Source organism: Urocitellus parryii, chromosome 4 (genome assembly GCF_045843805.1).
Source record: "Urocitellus parryii isolate mUroPar1 chromosome 4, mUroPar1.hap1, whole genome shotgun sequence".
NCBI classification, from domain to species: Eukaryota; Metazoa; Chordata; class Mammalia; order Rodentia; family Sciuridae; genus Urocitellus; species Urocitellus parryii.
The window spans coordinates 97,314,710-97,330,302 of NC_135534.1; the positions used below are offsets into that span (position 1 = coordinate 97,314,710).

Genomic DNA, 15,593 nt, shown 5'->3' on the forward strand with positions numbered 1-15,593 from the left:
ATAAGTTTTCTAAGGTCACACAGTCAACAAGTGTTGGAGCTGGATTTCAAACCTGGACCATCTAAATCCAGAGTACATATAATGAGAGAATATGCCATGAATGAGTTTAAGACACAAATCTAAAGGACAAAGTGGCAGCCATGGGAGTATACTGCTTGGCTCTCCACTCAGCTGCAAGGAGTTCAATAACTCCAACTTTCAGCTTTTTGTGTTTTTGAGAGCTACCAATTCTGAACTGGAGCCACTGTCTTCCTGTGCAGACTCCCACCAGTGACTATACAGTAAGGAGGGCACCAGGGTCCAGCCACTGCTGCCCAAAGCAGGATGCCTGTAACATGCCGTGTTTTCTCTGGACCTCTCTGTTGGGCTCCTGGAGACCAGCAGACCTGAGGCTCTGCCTGCCTCCTCTCCCCTTTCCCTTTGCAGGAGGTCTGAGGGGTTTTCCTGCTGAACCCTGCTTCTTCTCCCTTTTTGCTTTCACATGAACTTCTTGCAGTAGTATCTGCTCAGTCTCTCCTCCTCAAAAGGGTGACAAATATCTGGTTAACATCACTCCAGTAAGGAAAGAATATGAAATCTGAACTGTAGGAGATGAGTCCAGATCCAACACATCAGAGAAAATTGCCCAGCAAGGTCTGTGACAAGGACAAGAAGAACACAGACCGCCTCACTGGAGCATTAAAGCATTTGCCCACACGGCTTTGTCACTCTGTTAACAAAGCTTTCATGTTCAGTTGTCAAGAACCAATTTTAATCTTGTACTAAGATACCTGCGTTCTTTTGTCATTTTCAACACCAGTAAGAGGGTGAGATCTAACTTAATTGTAGAATACTGACATTTTGGCAGATGCTAATGCTTCCTCCTCCCTCAGTTTCACCTGTAAGAGAACGCTGAGTCTCCTGCCCAGTGCAACTGTGTGATGGAGTAAAATCTTCCCATTTAAAATGCAGACAAAAGCTCTTTTCAAAAAGTTACTAATTTTTTTTTTATATTTAGTCAAAACTTTCTTTATTGTGGGAGGGGAGTACTAGGGATTGAACTCAAGGGCACTTGACTACTGAGCCACATCCCCAGCCCTGTTTTGTATTTTATTTAGAGAGAGGGTCTCACTAAGATAAATGGGGTATCATTCTAATTTTTTGGATTGTACATGTTGTAGAATCACATCCATCATGCAGTCATATATGTACATAAGGTAATGATGTTTTTTTCATTCTACTCTTCTTCCTATCTCCATATCCCCTCCCCTCCCTTCACTCCCCTTTGCCTAATCTAAAGTAACTCTATTTTTCCCTATCAATCACCCCCTTATTGTGAATTAACATCCTCATATCAGAGAAAACATTCGGCCTTTGTTTTGGAGGGATTGGCCTATTTCACTTAGCATGATATTCTGATCCGTGGGATACTTTTATCATTTTTAAAATAGTATGAATAAGTTTTGTAGAAGCAAACACAGTAGATAGATGAACTATTGTGGACAATGGTGGCATTGGGAAGAGAGAATTATTCTTAAGCAATCGATAGCAGCTAGCTAAAGCAAAAGCAATGTATTAGAAGTATGTGGTGAACTTCACAGAAGCAATGGAAGGGTAGAAAGCAGGAGTTACCACAATGGCTTATAGCACAAATGGTATGACCAAGGAGCCCTGCTAGAATGAAAGGGAAATCCAGTTATTTCTATATTATCATCCTGCTGAAGATTCAAATTCCAAGGAAGAAACAGCAGATTGACTTAGCATTCATCCTTTCCAGCCCTAGTAGAGAAGTAAACAGGACCAGGGATTATGATCCCAACAGACAGTATCTTTGCAGGAAAAAGATAATTCCTAAAAAAAATGTTCTAACTGGAAAGAAGAGAAAGAAAAAGAGAGAATGCTGAACAGTCAAGTGACTCTAGCTGTTTAATAGGTTACATTTCCCAATAATTACCCATGAACAAATTCAGTAACATGAAAAGGACTCCATCAGCCTGTCTTTTGCTCCTCTTGAGGTGACTCAGCCTTAGGAGGAGGACATGCAACAAGAGTAAGAAGTTTGTTAAAACTATTGAATCCATTCTTTGAAAGGATAGATGAAGGAGAGTGTTTTTTGAAGCAGGGAGTAAGGTGAAAGAATGCAAAAACCATGTTATATGAAGAAGAGTTGGAGGAACTAGCGATTTTGGTCAAGAGAAAAAGGTCTCAGGAGGACAAGATTAGCTGTCATTACTTATTTGTCATGTCTTCATGACCTTACTTAGAGTGACTGTCTTCCTAGGTTGCAGATTTGGAACCTATGGGACTCAGAATCAAGGTATCAAGTCAAGTAAATGAGAGGTAGTTGCATCTGCCTTTACTGGGTGTCAAATGAAAATGACTCATATTGTGAAGAAAAAAATATAATATGAAAAAATTATGATGGAGGTCAGGAAATTATGCAAAAAGAGAATGAGCTAGAAATAGCAGGAGTAACAAGAATAGCTATATTCTGAGTGCATTTAATATATACTAAGCGCTATGTCATACTCCTTAAATATCACTGTGCATCAAACTTTCCTGTGCTAGGATCAGTTATGACAGGAAAAAACTCCAGATCCCTGGAGACAAGATGGAAGAAATCAGTGGCAATGGTAAGACTGTTGGGAATTCTTAGGTTTTACCTTAAAAATCATGGGGGTCTGGAGATGTAACTTAGTGATTGAGCACTTGCCTGGCATATGTGAATCCCTGAATTCAATCTTCAGCACTGAAAAAAAAAATTCATGGAGATTTTTAAAATTTTACTTCATTAGACAGCAGTGTATATTTTAATTTAAAAATAATATTTCTGATTACCAATTATTTTTTTGGAATTCTGGAAGTTGTATTTATCTCATAGTTTGAGGCATGGGGGGACCCTTGAAGATCATTGCATGATTCTGTGGGTATACATACTCTGGTTTCTGAAGAACAGTCAAATGTTTAGAAAGAGAGTGTTTTAATAGCACTCTTTGAAGCTGGAAAAGACTATCTAAAGAAACTTGTACTCAGCTCCCAAGGGTGAGTTAAAAACCAAGCCAATGAACAAAGGAGAAGTCCTTTAATGCCCTCCTTCAATTTATCCATCAGAGGCAATGTCAACCTCTTTCCCTCCAAATTCCCCCAACTCCTAGGATGTAAGGGGTGAACACCAAAAGCTCTAAGCACAATGAAAGCATATGGCCAAAAGTAGCAGAAGGTCAAGGTCAGAGACAGGTAGGTGCTTTAAAGAGGCTACCAAAATAGACTACCCAACAGAGGAAGAATTTAACTCATTCATTGCTGGATTAAATATGCTCTAAGTCCCATTTCTCCAATTCTTATAGTGGACAACAATATGTTTCTGTCATTGAGCTGGTAAAAAAAAATATTACATCTATTAAATTATTCAAAGAATTTTGAGCTAAAAGCAATCTTAAGGTTAATTTATTTCAGCCACCCTCATTTTATGGTTGAAGAAACTAAGTTTCTATGAAGTAAAGAATTTGGCCTAAGATAATACAGATTAGGGCAATTTTATTCCCAATTGAATATTCCCTTTATAAGGATAAGGCCAGCAGTAATAGAAAGAGAAGCCTTAAGGTGGTACATACAGGCATGGCCATTTCCTGGCCCTGTGACTTGGGCAAGTGGCTTATTCTTTCTGAACCTCAGTTTCCTCATCTGTAAAATGGAAATAATACTCACTTCAGTACATTCTTATAAGGGCTTAGAAAAGTGATGTTTGCAAAGCTGTTAGCATAGTGCTTAACATAAGAAGGTTCCCTACAAAAATACTTTCTTTCTCTAATTTCCAATCCTTCTTTGTTTGGCTGTTTGCCAAGGCATCCTGTTGATACTGTTCTCATGGTATCAGGAATAAAAATGGACTTTTCCCTCGTCTTCACAAATCACACAGTGTAAAGGTGGGGGCAGGCAATGTAGTACAATATTCAGTTGGAGAAACTGGGTAAGGGATTTCTTTGTACTTGACTTGCATGTCTTCTACTTATGTACAAAACTATGTTAAAGTTTTTTCATGGAAAAATAAACTTCATGCTACCACAGGCTGGTTTGCTTCCATTCCAAAGCCCTATTGCCCAGCAACTAGACAGAGGTTTGTAACCCCATATGCATCATAAACTACATATTAGTAAGTGTGCCCTTCCAATCCTGCTATTCTAGAGGAAGTTAGGCTTATGATTCCTCTTTCATTTGTTGAACACGTGACACAAAGAGGAACTGGACCCATGCTCAGGTCACAGGCTGGAGCCCAAAAGTACCTTGGTTTGAGTGATAAATGTATGGTTATTCTATTTCTAACTGCTGACTGAGAGGAGGTCATGTGCTAAAGGGAAAAAGTCCTCCCTCGCCCCCACTAAAAAAAAAAAAAAAAAAGGGAAAGTAATTGAGAGTCTTTTGTTGGTGGTGATTTGTTTTTTATTTATAATCACGAATTTAACCTGGCAATCCACTTAGACTAGGAGGAGAATAAGAAAAATATAAAACCTGAAGGACTGCAGTGAGAGCATAAAGACTGTAGGCTATCAAAAGCAGGTGGAGTGAAGGGGAAGCAGGTGGAGTGAAGGGGTGCTCTCCTGAGCTACAAAAGGCATGGTCTGAGAGTTAAGATGAACACAAGTCAAATGCATTAGGGTCACCCAGAGTCTGCAGTGGTAATCTTCCTATTGTTCTTGCCATTCCTAGACCCAAAAGGCTCCATGGCTTCCACAATGTTTATGCCCTCCTTCACCTTCTTAAGACCACATGTTTGCCAACTGTCTTGGTGCTGATGAAAACCCAGGAACCTTTTGTATTTGGTCCAGCACCTTCCATGGACAAGATACCATGACCTGAATGCTTTGTGACAAAGTTCTAACCATTAAATATCTCCCGTTGATGGACTTGACACAGGTACCAAAAGGCATATGAAGTCATTACCTTGGCACATAAATCCTGGAATAATTCCGTGAAAGCAGGAATCTTATAACCAAATACTTTTCTTTCTAGAGCATGAAAATTCTCTGTCATGTTTGGAACACTGTCTTCAGATAGCTCAAAGGAAATAGACCCAAGGACTTGCTGTCAACTGCAATGTCTAAGTATAGATTGGTGTTGACAGCAGTGGGAAGCTACAGGTGACAGTAATATCTGCAAAGCTCAGAGCCCTTTGTGCCTAGTGGGAGAGCACATCCTTTGCATGCACAAGGTCCTGAGTTTAATCCCCAGCACCAAAAAAAAAAAAGAAACAAACAAACAAACAAACAAAATGATATAAATATATTATAGATTCCTAATGAGAAGAAATCCAAATTTGTATGCCTTTCACAATGATTTAATGCTGGTGTTTTTTTTAAAACATAGTTTGAAAGATTTCCCCACTAACAACTGCACTAACAACACACTGTTCTTTAGCAAATAAAGCTCCAAGACCCTGCTCAAACCATAGGTTTGTTAAACAGAGGTGGTACCAGCCTTAGCCTGTTTTGTGTTTCTGTAACAGAATACCTGATGCTGATAACATACCAAGAAAAGAGGTTTATTTGGTTCACAATTCTGGCAGCCATGAAGTCCACACAGCTTAGTCCAGCATCCAGTGAGAGCATCCCAGCTACATCATAACATAGCAGAGAAGTAGAAAGGGAAATGGTCACACTCAAACGGGGCACATATGTAAGCAAGGAGGGACCAGGCTCCTTTGTAACCATTTGCTCTCTTAGGCACTAACCTGGTCCTATGAGAATTATATTAATTCTTTCTGAATATGGTGGCCCCATGATCTAATCATCTCTTAATACTACCTTAATACCATTACATTGGAGGCCAAACTTCTAGCACATGAATCTTGAGAAGACATACTCAAACAATATCTAAACTATAGAAGTCCTTACATGCCATTATTTTTAATTACATGGAAAGTCCTCTATGTTATGAGATATAATTTGTGGAAAGTTTCTACAAGTAAAAGAAAAATAATGATGGTATTAACCTAAAAAGAATCTTTCCAGATCAGAGTAGAAAGCCTAGGATAAATCCAAAGCAATTGCCCTTCTCCTAAACCTCAGCATATGACTCATTCATTCACTCACTTTTTAATAGATATTTATTGATTTCCTCTTAATTACCACTTACCAAGCTCGACACTGAAGATACCATGGTAAATAGATGATTTCCCTACTTGCACAGAATTTACCACCTCATGGGGAAGACAAGGATGAACAAGGAGTTATGATAAATGTGAAGAGTCTTCTGGCACGATGGTGGGCAGAAGCACACAGGGGGAGCACTTACCTCTGTCTAGTGGGGCTGGGGGCTGGGTGGGGGTTGTCGCAGAAGAAGTCACATCTAAACTGAAACTCTGCTTTCAAGTCAGAATTAGCCAGCCAGGAATATTTTCCAGGCAAAAGAAACAATTATGTGCAACTAGAAATTCCAAACAGCTGAGCTATAGCATGCAGGAAGGATGGGGTAAGGGGGAAATGGGACCAGAAAACAGACTGGGAATGCCAGCACTACAGGAACATCAGTCACTCACACTCACTCTTCTCCAAGAGAGAGGCAAAGGGAAAGTCCATTACCGTTCATTCATACTGCTGCTTCCCTTGATTCTCTTCTGAGAGCTAATCTTCCCTCTAGAGAAAAGATTGTCTGGAAAAAGATGACTTTGCACAAACCTGTTTTGTAGTGTGGCTTTTCTTTTGTGTCTTCTCTGCCCCTAATTTGAGTCCCTTTCTTCATTCTTGTGTAATAGCAGAAAGAATCCATGTTTATGGAGCACTTCATACGGGCCTGGTACTCTTTTGGGTGCCATCCAAAATATCTAATTAATATTTAATGAAATTCTCAAAGTAACCCTACAAGGTATTATTATTATCTCTATTTTACAATAAAGAAACTTGGGCTTACATACATTCTCTTAATTTTCCCAAGGTCATAGTACTAATAAATGGCATAGTTGATAATAGAAGCCAGTGCCCCTAAGTTCAATGCTCATTCTCCTAATCATCCTGGTCCCCAACATCAAGATATCTAGTTTGTATCCAATTCCCTGTAGAACATTCCTCTCAGGTAGCCATCAGCTCAAAAAATTAAAAGAAATCATTATGGGTTAGGCATCCAAGAGATACGAAAGTATTAACTGGCAGAGTTAAATATATTAACCATGATGTTTAAAAAAGAGTCCTCTTTACGATTGCAAATACCTTAGGACCCAAAGCATTGAAGCTATTCTTATAGAAGGATGATTGTCCTTGATCTTTGGAGTGGTAACCATGGCATCCCTTTAAATGACACCATGGAAACAGCTGCTACCTTCCTGTTTGTTGCTATACTCTCTACCTCCTCCTGGATGACGCTTCTGAGGTCTTAACAGAAACCCACTCCACCACCACCACCACTTTCTTCCCTACGGCTCATGAATTACAGTGTTATTCACATAAATTAAGCCTTTCCCTAAACTGCACCTATTCTAGCAGCTAGGGAAGTAGGAAATTCCAACCCTAGTCTAATGGGAAATTTAGAACACTCTCATGCCATAAGTGCTTTGTCAATTCCGTAGTCCAGGGAGCAGATCTATTTTTTTAAATAAACAACATGACTAGCTGTGTGATCTTGGGGGGAAAATTCATCTTTTGAAGCCAAATTTTCTTCTCCTAATTAAAAAAAAAAAAAGTCCTAAGAAAATTTATCTCTATCACTCCAAGTCAACAACTCTAAGAAACAAACTGCATCTAAGATTTTCTTAATTTATATCTTAGTGCATCTAGACATAATATAAGGTTGAAAGATGTTTGGGGGACTTTCTAAGCTAACTCTGCTAGGCTGCCTAGTTTTTCTTCACTTTCCTTATCTCTGGCCTAAAAAAATACTCAAATACCTGCTATTGTTAGGCTAGCCCCTAATCTGCTGCATGAATCCCTCCTAATGTTATCTGACACATGACCATTATCCATTGCATGGCATTAAACACCTCAAAGGCCAGAAAGCTCGCTACTTTTGGAGACAACCCATTTATTTCCAGGCACCTCTAACTGCTATGGGCTTGTTTTTATACTAAACCAAGATCCATTGCCTATAATTGAGCTCCTCAGGAAAAAAAAAAAAATACATATGAGAAATAGGTAGGCAAAGGACAGGCTCCCTGGGATCTAACAAGCCTTAGAGTAACAAGGGCCCTTAAAGGTCATCTTTGAGCTTCCTTTTCATCAGATATGTAAAAATAATCTGTGTAGAAAAAAGAAGTTGAAAATACTGACCTCATGAACAAAAGAAATTGGGGTGAAAGTGAACCAGGCCTCCCCTCCCTATGAACAGGGAGAATGTTCATGCTTTTGATAAATAAAGGATGAGGGGGGACAAGGTCCAAACTATAAATGACCCAAGGGTTCTTCTAGTAATGAAAGAGAGAATGTGAAAAACTCAAATGAATCACTGTCTTGATTCAGGCCACCAAGCAGTCATGACAGTGAGAAATGTGTCCCTGGAGTCAGGGTCGAGACTATTAAGACAAATGTAGAGTCATTTCAAACTCAGCTTCCCTGGGCTCTGATAAAAAGCCTCTTCGGGCTGCCCAGTCTCTGCAGTGAGTGGCCCATTCACTGTCTAATGCCCTGAGAAAAGGAGTAGAGGCCACATCTGAAAAGACACGTTGTCCTTAAAGTGCAATATAGACTGGCCACCTGCCAAGGGCCAAGGGTTGTGTTTAGAGGCATTTTCTTATTGGTCCCTTTTTGTCCTGTGAGGGCATGGAATGTGTGGGGTTGTACAGATGGAATGCAGTTTTGTGGAAGAAAGAGAATAATGCTTCATCTCTGACTGGCTGCAACCTTGAACAAATCATTCAGCATCTCTGTAGTTACGGTCGGATCTCACCAAAAGGATGTAACAACACAGGCCCATTATTGGGGGTTTGCATTTACTCATATTATTTCCTCTATCATAGATATTATCCCCCCTAAATTCTGATAAGGAATATGTAATTTTTCCTACCAGAATCATTTCTTATAGCAAGTAACCATGGTAATGATCAATGCTGTCAAGGAGAACCTGGAACCCCCATTCCCCTACTAGGACCTTTCAAGGTAAGCCAAAACCTGATCTGGAGCTGCTGAGGAAGTCAGATGGTTCCAGAGACTATGAGTTGCTCATAAGACCTATTACCAACTCCCTCCTCCCTGGCAACCCTCAGAGCTTCCAAAAAAGTCCAAAGCTATGGTCAATTTCAAAGCATATTTTGGGATGATCTTACCCTAAGTCTATGCTGGACCTGACATAAACTTCTAAAAATAGTTCTCAGGAGACTCAAAGGCAGAGGATAGATTAGTGTACCACTAAAGAAACCTTTAAGCTTGCTGGGGTTTGAGGGTATGCAAACAAATCGCTGCTAACCATCGGACTTTCAAGCAAACATTTTTCATGACTTTCTCAATTTCAGTAAGGCCCAAAAGTAATATTTGGACAAAACAAAACAACTAATGGGCTTGTGGCCAATAACTCTATCTTCTCCCCATTTTCCTTGATGTGACTCACTCAGAAAACATCGAAAGGCCTGGCCACCCTCAGCAGCCCAGATGGCTCAGGAGTGGGACTTCCAAGCACTCTACTGCCATCTGGATTGATGACATCAGGGAGACTGGGTACATACGTGTTCATCTGCCACTGAAGCTTGGCTAGGCTCTTAGCAATAATAATAAGGCATTTAGCCTTTATAAATCCATATTGACCATGGCCAAATCTTCTCAACTAAACCAGGCCTTAGGATTTGCAATAGAGCTAGAGGGAATGGGTAAACTCTGCCCACAGGATACTTTCCAAACTGATATGCTACAATTTTGTGAATGTTAATATGGTAAGTAAAAAATTCTTAAAAATAAATAAAAATTTAAAAGTCTTCCAGTAATACAGAGGCCTTGGAAAGAAACCACTTCTTTCTCTTCTGAATTTTTTTATTCACATTAGTGTTAGTATACCACATGGTCTATAAGGCTGTCTCAATAATAGTAATATCAGTGAAAACTCACTGATTTTCCTAAGAACCTACATATTATTAAGTATGTGTTAATTATAGTACCTGAAAACAATTCCTTTCTTATGGCTTTCTTGAATTATACAAATTATAATTTTTTTCTGATTTTCCAAATAAGCTCAATCATGTGCTACCCCACTAAAGTTAGTTAATAATGTATTAAGTCTGATTCCATTAAAACCATTGTTATTCATCATTCTTGACCAGGTATTCCAAAGGTCCTAAAATATTCCAAGATCAACCTTGTAAGGAGTTATTATTTTTCTATTTGTTATACGATTTTCCCCCTAACCCACACTCTGCTCATTATTTCTAACTATTTTTCCATTCATCCTCCCTTCTCTGATTCATGTTCTGTGTTGTGCCTTTCTATTCTTCCCAATATTCTCATCTCTCCTTTGTTTCTGACAGTTCCAGCTCCATTCCATTCATCAGCACTTTCGTATTCTCCCTCACTGACATCTGCTGCCAAGGGTTTCTTTTTTTGTTCCCTGGATTCAATTGCACAGCTTCCCTTCCATTCCCCCACCCCCCGCCCTGTGTCCTCTGTGCCTGCAAGCTTCTTTGTCTTTTTGTGCTGCTGATCAGACACTGCACAGGCTTTGAGAAGGCCATGAGGAGTAGCGTTCTGGCCATAGCTAACGATGATCCAACAGCTCTTTAAGCAGCAGGCAGCTTGCAATATTCGAGCACAAAAAAAGGAGCACAGAGAACATGCCCTGCCATAGACTTCAGAAATGTCAATGTTCTAGAAATGTAATAAGAGCTAACTCTATTTAGTGTTCCAACTGGCTTGTCTCCTTCAACAAATAAATCTTGTGGTTAGGCTACTGGAGTGGGTGCTGAAGGCCTCCTCCCTTTGAAGAGAGTTTGGGTTTTGTTTGTGTTGTGGAGTTTTTTTGGTTTTTTGTTTTTGTTTTTTTCTCCCTTGCTTGTCTGTGTTAATTTTTCTAAGAAAGTAATTTTACTTCTTTGTGCGTTGCTTTGCCCACCTGCTTTGCTAGCAAATTTTCTGGTGCTTGTTTAATCTCACGTGGTGGAGACAATGGCCTATTCCTGCCTGGGTGGTACAACCAGACAAGAGGGTGTGCCAGACATAGAGGTTACAAACACAGCAATGCCTACACGTCCTCATGGAGCATTTCCCAAGCAGCCTTACCCTGTCAATCAACATGCATCTCTGTTAGGTTTTCAAAGGAGATACAGGGATTTATTAGACATATTCACTGCCCTCCTGAAGGCAGTGCTGTATCTGGGGAGACAAGAGCCAATATGTAAGAGATAAAGTAACCAAGCAAGACCAAGCTTGATTAAGTGCCATGATTAAGGCAGATAGATTAGAAGAGCAGCAGGGGATAAGATAAAGGCAAAAATCAGTGGTAGCCCTGCTTTGAAATGGGCCAGAAGGTGGGTCCCATTAGATAGAGAACCCAAGGTCACGATTATGACACCTATGATTCTACATGTAGGAGTGAGTGCTCCAAATCTCTTATCTTTGCACCATTTTGCTTCTTCATCTACATTCTTTCCCAAGGCTTTAATAATATCTAATCTAGCAGGCAAATAATTCTCCAATGTATGAGTCAAGCCAGGATCTCCTGTAGTTCCAGGCTTGTACATCTATTGTTTATTCAATATTTCCAATTGGTTGTCTAATAAACATATCCAACTGAATGACAAAAACAGAATTTTTTTTCTTCTTTTTAAAGTCTTTCTTATCTCAGTAAATGGTAATACCAGTCATTGGTTGTTAAGGCTGAGAATCTAAAAGTCATTCTTGATTCTTCTTGTTCCCTTACACCCACTTGCAATTAGTAAGTTCTGTTGTTCAACTCCAACGCATATTACACAGCCTGCCAGTCCCTCCCATCTCTGTTGCTATAACCCTGGTCCAAGCCACCTTTATCTCTCCTAGACTCCTAGATAACCTCCCACAGAACAACCTGCCTCCTCTCTTTCTATATGCACATGCCCACATAGTATCACAATGATCTAAGGTAACAATCAGGGCTTTGACCCTCTGGTTCAAAGACCTCCAATGGCTTTCTATTCCAGAGGAATAAAATTCAACTCCTTACAGGGCTCTGCATGCTCTAACCCCTGCTTCCTTTTCTGACCTCATCTCTCACCACTCTGCTTTAGTCACATGGGCCTTCTTTCAACCTTCAAAAATCCCAAGCTCATTCTAATGTTTCCTCCAGCTGGAAAGCTCTCCCCTTGCTCTTTGTGTGACTGACTCCCAGCTCCTTATAATCTTCAGGTGAAATGACTCCTCTTCAAAAAATTTTTAAAATTTCCCTGACCATCCTAGCTAAAGAAAATCTATCCTCCCTTCCTCATTCTCTATTCCATTGCTGTGCTTTATTTTCTTCACAAGACTTAATCTAGAATGATGCTATATATTTATTTGCTTTTGAGTTTATTATCCATTTCTCTGTCAGGTGTAAGCTTTGCTCATGCAAGCACTGTATGTCCACTGCACTCTTTCTCCAGTGCTTGGAATAGTGCTAACAAGTGCACAGTGAATGATTGCTCAGTGAGGCAAGCTGATGTGGATGAGGAGAGAGATTCAGTCTAAACAGAGGTCCACAAGCATGGCATGGCAACAGAACACAGAGCATAGGGAGGACCTCACAGGATAGTGCATTGACACTGCTATTATCTTCTTACACAGCAATCTGACTTTTGGAGAAGTGTTCATAGAGAAGGTATTAAATAAAAAGTCATCCACTAGCATTTCCATATAGCTTTTCTTCAGTATTCTCAAGGAATTGGCTCCAGAACTCCCAGGAATATCCAAATCCAGGGATGCTCAAATTCCATATATAAGATGGCATAGTATTTGAACATAACCTATGCACATCTTCCTGTATACTTTAAATCATCTCTAGATTAATTATAATGCCTAACACAATGTAAATACCACGTAAATAGTGGTTATATTGTATTTTGTAGTAAATAATGGCAAGAACAATGACAAGTACTTATGTATTCAGTACAGATGCAGTTTTTTTTAATTGTTTATAGATCTTTATTTTATTTATTTGTTTATATGTGGTGCTGAGGATTGAACCCAGTGCCTCACACATGCCAGGCAAGTGCGCTACCGCTGAGCCACAGCCACAGCCCCAGATGCAGTTTTTAAAAATATTTTCTATCCCCAGTTGGTTGAATCCATGATTGCAGAATCCATAGACACGGAGGACCAGCTGTACATACTGAGGGCACAAGGCAGACCACCCCCCCAGAAGGAGAAGGTTGTTCTTTTTTCCCACTTTAACAGGAACATGATTAAAGCAGAAGAGCTACCATTCTTTGAGCACCCACAATGTTCCAGGATTTTTCCTAAGCACTTTGTACTTATCCTTATGATGACATCATAACATAGGCATTATTATTCCTGTTGTGTAGATGAGAAAAATTGCGGCTCAGAGAGGTTGAAGTCATGGTGTTGCTAAAAGGCCCAGATAGAATTCAAACACGGGACTTCTTCATGCCAAAACTGGTGCTCCTCCCAGTCTGTCACATGCCTACAGGTGGAAACAGCCATAATGAGGAATCAAAGCCTGACATGTTAGTTCAGAACAGAGTGGTAATGGAAGGTATTACATTGCCCCCCCCCCCGAAGGGGAAATGTAAATTTGGCCAGAATAGGGGCCTCTCCTCCAAGGCTGTGCTGCCATGGTAGGTAGAAGTGAAGGAGGATTCAGCTGAAAGTGAGCTGAGGAGTTGTATGAATTTCATCATTGCCTGTATCACCCAGGATGCAATAATAATCTGGCTCCTCATCCTCAGTCTGTTCCCGTTAAGACTCTTTCTTGGAACCACATATCTTTCTTCCATAGCACTTAACTTTAGTTATAAATTTTACTTTTACATGGAATTTTATTCCATTTAAGATTTTTATCTATTTTGTTTTTATCATTATCTGTCTATCTGCTCTATTACATCAAAGGGTACATGATGTCTGGGAATTGATGCTAAATTTGGTTCCTGGGTGAAAGGGATGACAGCTAGAGATCTAGATAGATCTCTTTATTATAAAGGTACATTTCTCCCTTTGTGAATAGCACATGCACACACACATGCTGTGGAGTGATATTTTAGCCACATGTGAATAGTCAGGGTGAATATGCCAGAGTTTGCAATTGCCCCCCTCATTAGAAATCACCTGAAAGTTTCTAAATATCTTGAGGCTCAGAACCCATTTCAGAACAATTCCATCGGAATCTAAGGTGGTAAGACATGGAGTCAGTAGTTTTCAAATGCCCTGAATGATCCCAGTGAGCAGCCAACCTTGAGAACCACTGAAGAGTTAACAATCACGGATGCTCCGTGACTCTGTTTTTTTGTTTGTTTGTTTGTTTGTTTGTTTCCATGCAGGGTTGAACATCGGTGATTTTATAAATCTAAAATTTCTATTCCCTGTATGAAAAAAAAATGAGCTTTCCCTCATCGATTATTTTCCTTGGCTACTCTGAAATATAGTTCTGCTGAAAAGGTGTGATGGGTTCCTGATTCTCTTCTCATCACCTCCTTACTTGGAGAAATTCAAATGGTTACATCACTCAGATGTCAGAGGCCAATGTGGGGAGAGCCAAGTTCCAGAATTCTTTCTAGAACTCTCATCCTCATTTCTAGAATTCTCATCCTCATATATAATCTTTGATACCCGTGCTGTGCTCTCTGCTGCTCGCCTTCTTTTTGGTCTCTATATTACTTTCCTGTGGCCACTGTAAAAAGTTAACACAAACTTCAAGACTTATGACAACAGAAATGTATTTTCTCATAGTTTGGGAAGCAGGAAGTCTGAAATTAGTTCCACTGGGTCAAAATCAAGGAGAAGCAGGATCATGGTTCATCCAGGTTCCAGGGGAGGATCTTCTACCTGGCCTCTTCTAGTTTCTGGTGGCTGCTGGAGCTCCTAGGCTTGCAGCTGTTTCCCTTTGATCTCTGCCTCCAGGGTACATTCCCTTTGATCTCTGCCTCCAGGGCACATTGCCTCTTCCTCTTGTGGGGGTGCCATTTTTTAGCCTATCACTGTATGATGGTTAATTTTAGGTGTCAACTTGACTGGGCCACAGGGTGACCAGATATTTGGTGAAACATCATTCTAGATGTTTCTGTGAGGGTATTTTTGGATGAAATTAACATTTACATTAGTAGACTTAGTAAAGCAGATTGCTGTAGATAAGGTCAGAGAGCCTCATCCAATCAATTGGAGGTCCCAGTAGAACAAAAGGCTGATTCGACCCATGTAAGAGAATTCTTCTAACCAGCAGCTTTCAAACTGAGACCTCTAATCTTCCTCATTCTACCGTAGCCTGTCAGCCTTCAGACTTGAACTGGGTCATCAGCTCTACAAATTTTAGACTTGCCAGCCTCCATAGTCCTCCATAATCAGGTGAGCCAATGCTTGTAGTAAAAAAATTAAATATCCGACTGTCTCTGGTTCTCTGGAGGACACAAATTGACTAATACACATAATGTCAGGGGAAACTGGCCTAATGGAGAACCAATCAAGGTATGTGTTTCCTTTCTTCTCCTTTCTCGTCTACAAAATCTTAATATTACCTCTTCTCCTAAATGT

The 15,593-nt window shown here is 40.0% G+C and overlaps 1 pseudogene; it reads right to left on the minus strand.

Moving 5' to 3' along the window:
• Positions 1-4,636: 4,636 nt before the first annotated feature.
• LOC113185418 (peptidyl-prolyl cis-trans isomerase A pseudogene) lies at positions 4,637-6,135 on the minus strand (annotated as a pseudogene).
• Positions 6,136-15,593: the final 9,458 nt, after the last annotated feature.